At 37.7% G+C, this 9847-nt stretch overlaps 1 long non-coding RNA gene across 1 annotated transcript in view; it reads right to left on the reverse strand.

Moving 5' to 3' along the window:
* Positions 1-8389, reverse strand: part of LOC141370265 (uncharacterized) — a 58552-nt gene extending 50163 nt beyond the window's left edge. The window contains exons 1-2 of the long non-coding RNA XR_012374165.1: positions 8342-8389; positions 2965-3049 (exon numbers count right to left, since the gene is read on the reverse strand). This is a non-coding gene — a long non-coding RNA (uncharacterized lncRNA). The remainder of the gene's footprint in view (positions 1-2964; positions 3050-8341) is intronic.
* Positions 8390-9847: the final 1458 nt, after the last annotated feature.

Consider the following 9847-nt stretch of genomic DNA (forward strand, 5'->3'; position numbering starts at 1 on the left):
ATAGTTTGGCTATTGTGGACATTGCTGCTATAAACATTGGGGTGCATGTACCCCTTCAGATCCCTACATTTGTATCTTTGGGGTAAATACCCAGTAGTGCAATTCTTGGGTTGTATGGTAGCTCTATTTACAACTTTTTGAGGAACCTCCATACTGTTTTCCAGAGTGGTTGCACCAGCTTGCATTCCCACCAACAGTGTAGGAGGGTTCCCCTTTCTCCGCATTCCCGCCAACATGTGTCATTTCCTGACTTGTTCATTTTAGCCATTCTGACGGGTGTGAGGTAGTATCTCATTGAGGTTTTGATTTGGATTTCCCTGAGGCCGAGCGATGTTGAGCACTTTTTCATGTGTCTGTTGGCCATTTGGATGTCTTCTTTGGGAAAATGTCTGTTCATGTCTTCTGCCCATTTCTTGATTAGATTATTTGTTCTTTGGGTGTTGAGTTTATAGATTTTGGATACTAACCCTTTATCTGATATGTCATTTGCAAATATCTTCTCCCATTCTGTCGGTTGTCTTTTGGTTTTGTTGACTGTTTCTTTTGCTGTGCAAAACTTTTTATCTTGATGAAGTCCCAATAGTTCATATTTGCCCTTGCTTCCCTTGCCTTTGGCGATGTTTCTAGGAAGAAGTTGCTGCGGCTGAGGTCGAAGAGGTTGCTGTCTGTGTTCTCCTTTAGGATTTTGATGGGCTCTTGTCTCACATTTAGCTTTTTCATCCATTTTGAGTCTATTTTTGTGTGTGGTGTAAGGAAATGGTCCAGTTTCATTCTTCTGCATGGGGCTGTCCAATTTTCCCAACACCATTTGTTGAAGAGACTGTCTTTTTGCCATTGGACATTCTTTCCTGCTTTGTCGAAGATTAGTTGACCATAGAGTTGAGGGTCCATTTCTGGGCTCTCGATTCTGTTCCATTGATTTGATCGATGTGTCTCTTTTTGTGCCAGTACCATTCTGTCTTGATGATGACAGCTTTGTAATAGAGCTGGAAGTCCGGAATTGTGATGCCACCAGCTTTGCTTTTCTTTTTCAATATTCCTCTGGCTATTCGGGGTCTTTTGTGGTTCCATACAAATTTTAGGATTATTTGTTCCATTTCTTTGAAAAAAGTGGATGGTGTTTTGACGGGGATTGCATTGAATGTGTAGATTGCTCTAGGTAGCATTGACATCTTCACAATGTTTGTTCTTCCAATCCATGAGCATGGAACGTTTTTCCATTTCTTTGTGTCTTCCTCAATTTCTTTCATGAGTATTTTATAGTTTTCTGAGTACAGATCCTTTGCCTCTTTGGTTAGATTTATTCCTAGGTATCTTATGGTTTTGGGTGCAATTGTAAATGGGATCGACTCCTTAATTTCTCTTTCTTCTGTCTTGTTGTTGGTGTATAAGAATGCCACTGATTTCTGTGCATTGATTTTATATCCTGCCACTTGTCTGAATTCCTGTATGAGTTCTAGCAGTTTTGGGGTGGAGTCTTTTGGGTTTTCCACATACAGTATCATATCATCTGCAAAGAGTGAGAGTTTGACTTCCTCCTTGCTGATTTGGATGCCTTTGATTTCTTTTTGTTGTCTGATTGCTGTGGCTAGGACTTCTAATACTATGTTGAATAGCAGTGGTGATAGTGGACATCACTGCCATGTTCCTGACCTTAGGGGAAAAGCTCTCAGCTTTTCCCCATTGAGAATGATATTTGCTGTGGGTTTTTCCTAGATGGCTTTTATAATATTGAAGTATGTACCCTCTATCCCTATACTCAAGAGTTTGAACAAGAAAGGATGCTGCATGTTGTCAAATGCTTTTTCTGCATCTATTGAGAGCATCATATGGTTCTTGTTGTTTCTTTTATTAATGTATTGTATCACATTGATTGCTTTGTGGATGTTGAACCAACTTTGCAGCCCAGGGATAAATCCCACTTGGTCATGGTGAATAATCCTTTTAATGTACTGTTGGATCCTATTGGCTAGTATTTTGGTGAGAAGTTTTGCATCCATGTTCATCAAGGATATTGGTCTGTAATTCTCCTTTTTGATGGGGTCTTTGTCTGGTTTGGGGATCAAGGTAATGGTGGCCTCATAAAACGAGTTTGGAAGTTTTCTTTCCATTTCTATTTTTTGGAACAGTTTCAGAAGAACACCACATCTAATATTATACTTGACAGGCTGCCCAAAAGAGAGCTTGGATTCTGGTATACTGTATCTGAGTGTGGCCACAACTACAGAGCATGATGGGAATCAGACTGCCAAGTGCCTTAGGAGAGGCTGAAGCCTACAACCCTTCCTGCTGGGTATTTGTTGCAGTACACTGTTGATTGCTGGGGGATTTAGGACAAAATCACGGAACTTTTTGAAACATGAATGGATTGACGCCTGTCTCTCTAACACTTGAAGCAGTATTTCCTAGAATCCACTTCTTTGTGAGGGGAACTAGCCAAAGGTATGGAAGACAGAAGTGAAGAGAGTCATTAATCTCGAGGAGGTTATAGCCAAGTGAACGTGGACAGATCAGAGAGTCAGGATTTGGAAACAATGCTTAATGATAAATTTTTAAATACATAACACTGTAAAGTGCATTAAAGTCAGTAATCTAAAATATAATTAACTCTAATACATCATTTATTATAAAACAGCTACATAAACTGTAAAACTGTATTCTAGAAACTGACGTCAGGGCGTCACTTTCAAGCAAGGATTAACACAGAGATAAAATATTCAACTAATTTGTAACAACATTACAAACGATGTCTCTTTCTTAGGAGAAACACAGAAGTCAGTGTCTCTTTCTCATGTTCCAAGTTAGGACTGGATAGGAAGAGGAGCTCCAATCAGGGAGCTTAGTTTTTACTTTGTTGTAGATTCGGCCAATAATCCCAATTTTTACAGAAATTAAAACATGCCCAGCCAAGGAGAAGAGGAGGGGGACTTTCCATGCTTACAATATAAAGAGAGAGCTACTTACAGTTAAAGCAACCTCTCACGCTGTCTCAGCTGATCACATTAAGGCCAGGAAGGTATAAGGCAGGTGTTTTTGTAGAGAGCAAAGGCTGAAGAAGAAAGATAAAAGTAGTCAGAGGGGAAGCCCTGAAGACAAACTCACTTCTTTCCCAATATTGCAGAGAAGGCTAGGCCTGAATGTGATCACAGCAGCATGGCCAAAATGGGGGAAGACCAACCATTTTTCTTCCACCGTCTCTGCAGACACCATTAACTGGCTTAAACTCAGCTCCAAAAGGGACAAAGTAATTCTATTCATGCTGAGAAATCTTGAAGGATTTTAAAATCATGAATTTAAAATCAAGAAAACCACAAGCATGTTAACGTGGGTGTCTGAAAGAAAATCCAAAAACGAAGTTTATCACCCAATGGGACTCTTTTCCTTGGGACTATAGCATCATATTCTTGGAACTGAGTAGATTCATGCTGATCTTCATGGTAATTTTATTTAAAAATGTCAAACTAGGATCAAGAAGCTGTCTTATTTGACAGATCAATTCATGAGAACATTTTCTAGTGTAATAGTCATAATAGTGAAACATTAGTCACTGATTGCAACTTGTGTGTATTTGAAAGACACACCAAAGCACAAAACCGTTTTTGGGAGTACATAAAGACCAAAAAAACAGAACAAAACCACAAAACTTTAATGCCTGAGGCATCCCCTCTGCATGATAAAACTCTCTTGTAGGGTGTTAACAGAGAAAATACGTTTTATCCACATGCAGAAAAGGGCAGATAAATGAATCAGGATTTTGAGTAACTCCAAAACATAAGTTTTTCTCTCTGCCTTCCCATTTTTTGTCCATCTCTGAGTCCCTTTGATTGAAGCTTAAGGCAGGTTTCAAATCCTGCCCCGAATCCCTAAATGACCTCATCTGAATTGACATCAGTGAGGATGACACATAGCAACTGATGTGAACATTGTCCAGCCCAGGTTTCTGCCAGAAGTTCTGAATTTCCTTCCTTCACACCAGCCAAAGAAAGTTGGTCCCAGTCCTGTGTACAGCCACTAAGACACAATGCAGGCTCTAACACCCCGAGACACCCATCGCCTTCCTCTCTCCACCATGTAAGTCCTTGGCTCTTTCCTTCAGGGATAAATGTTAGAGGATTTTAGGAGGTAATTGTCACTGACACTTGGAAGTCTAATCACAGTGATAACGAGAGAGTGTTTGGCCTTTACAGTTTTCTGAAGTGCCTATATTGCAAGCATGAAATACGGTTTCATGAATGTTGGAGAGTGGATACTTGGGCTTTATACTTGACTCTAATGAGGTCTTTTGAGTTCTGATGCTTATTTTGCAAGATTGATGCTGGCTATAGTCAATACAGTCAAACTTCAGCACTTTACTGCATTTCACACTTATATCTGGAAGAGAAGAGAATAATAGGACATTTAAAATGTAGAGTAGGTAGTAATGCTTTTTGACAGCTTATTGTGCTGATCACCAACCAAAATGGCTTGATTAAAAAAAAAGGTACTATTTCACTTGAGGTTTCAAATTATTCTGTCTTCCTATAAGCCTAGAAGATATCGGCACAAGGTGTACTCCATTTCTAGTATCCACTGACCTGGATAGCCAGTGTGTTTATAGTTATCTATAACGTATAATCCCACGTTCCCGTTTTTCGTTTCTATGGGTATGTTTTGCTCTTGGAATGATTGCCACCAACCTCACAGACTGCTGTAAAAACAGGTTCTGAAGAGCTCGACAATGATCAGAAACAATAACAACCAAGTTCCAAATATACCAAACCTTAAACAAACCTCTGACCAAATCTGTCTATCAATTTAGAAGTTCCATGTCACCCACATGCTCCATATAGACAGGTGACTTGAGGCTAGAGGGATCTCCAACCATGTCACCCCCAAGAAAGCTTTGAGTACGTCTCAGGTTTGTGGAAAGACTTCAAGACAGTAGGGACAGAAGTGCAGATCAGAGGAAAGGCCCATCTTTATAGTCTGGCATCCCACTTTTGCATCCTATCCTGATCCAACTATATCTGTGATCTTGGGCACGTTCCTATATTTGACTGAGTGCCTGCGTCCACATCTATAAAAGGAGAATATTAACCCCTAACTTTCCATGGAATAACTGGTAAGTATTCAGTGAGGTGAAGAATGAAAAGCCCCTGGCTTAATAAATATTAGTTGATTAAAGCATTAGAAGTTTCCATGCAAATAGCTTTGAGGTTTTAAGGAGAAAAGTCTACTCTCGCCCCATCTTTATCTATTCACCTCCCCATGCCTCTGGCGAAAAAAAGTTATCATACTAGAGACAAAATAAATAGATCTCATAGGAATGGATAAATTTATGCTTGCTCTTGGATTCTGTGTCAGCATCTCTTATTTAAAACCCTAGATGGTCATGCCCTCCAAAAAGGGAAATTCTCAATGGAGAATAAACAAGCCTGGTCCTTCATTGAGAGCAGCAAATTCCCCGCCTGAAAGATTTCCTTGGCTTCTAAGAAAGAAATGCATGCTGCTTTTTTGCCTGTCCAAAGTCCCCTCCACTCCAACCCCTACACCAGTCTCCCCTGCCCCCCCACCTCAAAAATATCATCTTTAAAGCCAAGTTGCTGTGAGTTGCTGTGCTCATTCTACCCCTGAGCCTTGGAGAAGACTCTAAAACCACTGCAATTGTAGAGGCATACCACAGACTTTTAAGTAAGACTTTTTTGAGGCCATGTGCCAAGAGTCAGATCCAACTGATACCAAGAAGTCTAAACCATTCCACGCTAATATGCTCATCCTTCTGTTTCAGTAATCGTGTGAGGCTTTCCTCACCATGACAGAAACGGGGCTTTGTGAAGCTCTTGACCTCACACCAGGATTCTGTGGCAAATCTTGGTCACCTAGTGATGTACCATCATTGCGTTTTTAATTGAAAATGAACACAGTGCTGCTTAAGTATCTTTTCCTGGAGTGGTTCACAGCACTTCCCTCTTACCCAGTCTGCAAGATAAAAGACACGCTTTAGAAAATTCTTTCTCTCCACTTCTTTTTTTAAGTTAAAGTATTTTTGTGTTTCTGGAATTAAAATAAAACAGATAAAAAATTTTAAAAAATGTTTTTGGGCTTATTTCTACTTTTCTGTTCATGACTTAAAATGTTCACTGGATGTAAGCTTTGAAATCCTATGTACATCACTTCTCAGCTCAATTAAGTGCACAAAATCTGAAATGCTCTGACACTGTGGTTCTATGTATCCACAACTTAAGTACAGGATTACTTTTATTAAAAGAAATCTTACGTGTTCAGAATCAGTGTGAGTCTACTACTCTATTCCAGTGAGACTCTTCCACTTGGAAAGAGCTCTTTGAGGTTTGACATGATAGACACATGCTTCTGATAAGGCATCCTGGAAGGAGTATTAATATTCTAAATAGCCCTGATTTCTCATTGCAAGAGTTTCCATCTCTGGCATTTAGCTGGGAATGATTGCACATGTATTGGACTTTATACCCTGAGTTGATTTTCTCAATCACAGAATGACTACAAAGGCCAATTCCAACTGGTTTTAAATTTTTTCTATTAATATAAGGATAAAGGTTAAACGTGGTATGACCTATTTATTTTTAGTGTCTTCAGTTGGGATGAAACTTTATGAAACTTTAATAATTTCTGGTCAAAAGTCTTTCAGTATATTATATAACCAAGCGAATAAATAGCCTTGGGGCCTTGGGAGTTGACGTTGAACTGTCATGTTTCAAGTAAAACCTACTTTTGCTATAGTCTTAAAGATTAAACAATGACTGTTAATATTCTACCAGAGGTAAATGTTCTCAAATTAGTAGTTCTTTCCCAATTAGCTTTCTAACACTTAAATCACTAAAAAAATCTTAGTGCTACCTTAAGCATAAAATACACATTTCATAAGATGTTTCTTCTTGAGGAATTCACAAAACACTTAAAACCTGGTCTTCCATCTTGTTTCAACAAATGAAATAAAATGTATGAGAAACAGTAAAGAGCCACATATTGGAATTTCCAGAAAGGAAAACATATATCATTTTCACCTGACTTGAAGAGTAAATGTAATACTCAGCCACTGGCTTGAGAAAATAATACTTTATCAGAGTGGAGTGTGGAAGGGCATTTGTATATTGCTGGGCCTATCGTCAGGAGGACATATGCATCTGACCTTAATATGATTAATACACCTCATTTTAAAAAGCAGTCATTCCTAGTGCTCATAAGTACATCAATTCTCAAAAAAATACCAGAAGAGGGGTCTGACAATTAATAATTCTTTTGGAAAACACGTTTGCCAGGTAAACTGTCACTTTAGCCAGGTTGCTGAGGGTGGCCACTATGAGATGTGAGGACAGGTTCTTAGGCATTTTACCAAACACAGTTCTCAACTTCAGGCAGTGAATGAAATTCAGTGGCAAACTGCATTGAGTGAATATTGGGGTGCATACATACTTGGTCATTTTGAGTAACTCGGGTATACTAATCATCAAAGTAAGGGAGATACATCACACTAAGAAATGCAAGATGTATTTTTAATTTTTTTTCAAAACCAAAGCTTTAGTATAAATCTTATTAGCCTTATTTACTCACCCAGATATACACATACTACATACATATACATATATAAAAATATATTTATATTTATTTACATATAAATAAATATATACATATATAAATAGATTTTATTTATTTACATATATACACACACACATTAAAAGTCAGGAAGGTAAGATTTATATATATACATATATACATATATATTTATTTACATATAAATATATACATATATAAATATATTTACATATATACACACATATATAAACATATATGTATATCTATGTATACACACACACACTAAAAGTCAGGAAGGTAGGATTTCTCATAATGTTTATTTGAAAAAAAATTACATGCAAATCCCAAGCAAAAAAATTATAATTCAAAGTGAACTGCTCAACACTTAAGGATTTCTCTGTCACACATTCTGTAAATTTGTATCCAGAATTTGGCAGGATATAGCGTGTAAACAGTAAATCACCTGCGTCTTAATTTTTGCCAGCAACTGTTTAAAGACAAATAGCTTGAGTTTTCTGGGTCTGGTTGTTGAAATTTCAAACGTGAAAAGTAGCTCACTTTGTTACCCTACAAAATATTGTTGGATATAAAAAGACTAATTAGTGGAGAGAAAAATAAAGCCAAAAAATCTTTAAAATGGCCTATAGAAAGAAAGTATCCAAAATGACTGAGTTCTTGCCAAAGAAGAATGCAGCAAATTAAAGAAGTTTTATACTTTATATGTATCTTAAGCTAATTGTAATAATTTATTGGGTAAATATTCTCTTCATCATGTCATATGTGAATTTACCTTACTAACATTTTACGTATTTCCAGTTCCCAAGACTCATTATCTCTTATATTCTCAGCACTCTACATCAGAACACAGAATGTTGACTACAAAATAAAAGTCTGAAGATAGATTTCTTGAGAGTTAAAATAAAGTTATGAGATATGTCAGAGTATTCTCTTTAAAATGATCATACATTTGGGAATTTCTGTAAGACTGATTTGAAATGTTCATTTCTGTTGTTTTCCAAAGAATATCAGCAATCATCAGAGCTGATATTGGATCAGATAATAAAACATGATTCTGTGATTACATTTTTGGGTAGAGATTAATAGAGATTGATATAAAAGTAGGCACAAATAGAAAATGCTCATTCTGAAACTGGGTATTTTATTCACTGGACTTCACATCTGTTCTGTGGCTGGAGTTGCCATTAGTGAAACTATGGATCAACAGTTTCTGTGTTTGTCATATAGAAATGGAGTAGTTCAGGCAGGAAATGAGTTCTGGATGATGGGGATGTTAATGAAGAGAGGCATTGAAGAGGTCCAAAACAACAACAAAAATTCAAAATAATTGTAGAGGCTATCAGAGCAAATATCTGACATCAGATCTCCAGGACCAGCTTAGTACGAAAGGCCCATCTGATTCTCAGTTACGCAGAAACACTCTGAACTCTTACTTTACATTAATTTTAACAGAAATAAAACTAACATGGGATGGATTTTTGCACAGCCGAGATTATTGCTGATAGAATAATAGTCTCGTTGTAAGATGGTCTGCGTTCTCTCAGATGATCTCCTCAATGTGTTCGTGTCCAGACAGCCCTTCCCATGGAGAAGGCTGGACCTTCTCCCTTGGCTTATGGCTCTAGAGAAGACCAGTGTCCATACAAGTCAGGAGGACTTGAAGTCATCAAAATAGTAATGGCTGATCAAAATTGGTAAAGTGAAAGAACTCAAACCAAAGGAGAACTGAGTATGTATATATGCATGGAAGATGGAGAGTTTATTTCATTTTCACAGAACGTGGGGCAATTATGTCTCTAAAATTGCATTTTCCAGTTACCAGCATACCTAACAGAGCTCTGAAACGTTTTTATTACCTTTTTTTAAAGTTAAACCGACAAGTTCTTCTTATTCCATAAAACTCCTGCAGTTAATGTCTTTTATAAGCTTCTTGAAAGGTACTCTTCTCCAAAATGCCTAATAATCGTGGAAATATGTATATGGTGTAGGTGTGAGTGTTTACACATGTGCATAATAGAATAGTGAATATAAAATTCACCACAGGGCTTACTTCTGGAGAGGCTGTGAAATGATGGAGGTAATTCCACACTTGTTGGTAAATGGCTGGTGTTTCAGTTTAGACGAGTATCCTCTCTACCTAGTCTCCCTACCATCCCTCACCTGTACCTCTCCCCAAGCAGGTCTCCTAAAGATCCAGGCACTGGAAATTTGCCCCCTTTAGCATAGCAGGGGTCTCCAAAGTCACTCCAAAGTTTGGCCAGCCTCAGTTTTCCTCATC

This window comes from Callorhinus ursinus, unplaced genomic scaffold (assembly GCF_003265705.2).
Source record: "Callorhinus ursinus isolate GAN/ISIS: 27379988/994484 unplaced genomic scaffold, GSC_fseal_2.0 scaffold30, whole genome shotgun sequence".
NCBI classification, from domain to species: Eukaryota; Metazoa; Chordata; class Mammalia; order Carnivora; family Otariidae; genus Callorhinus; species Callorhinus ursinus.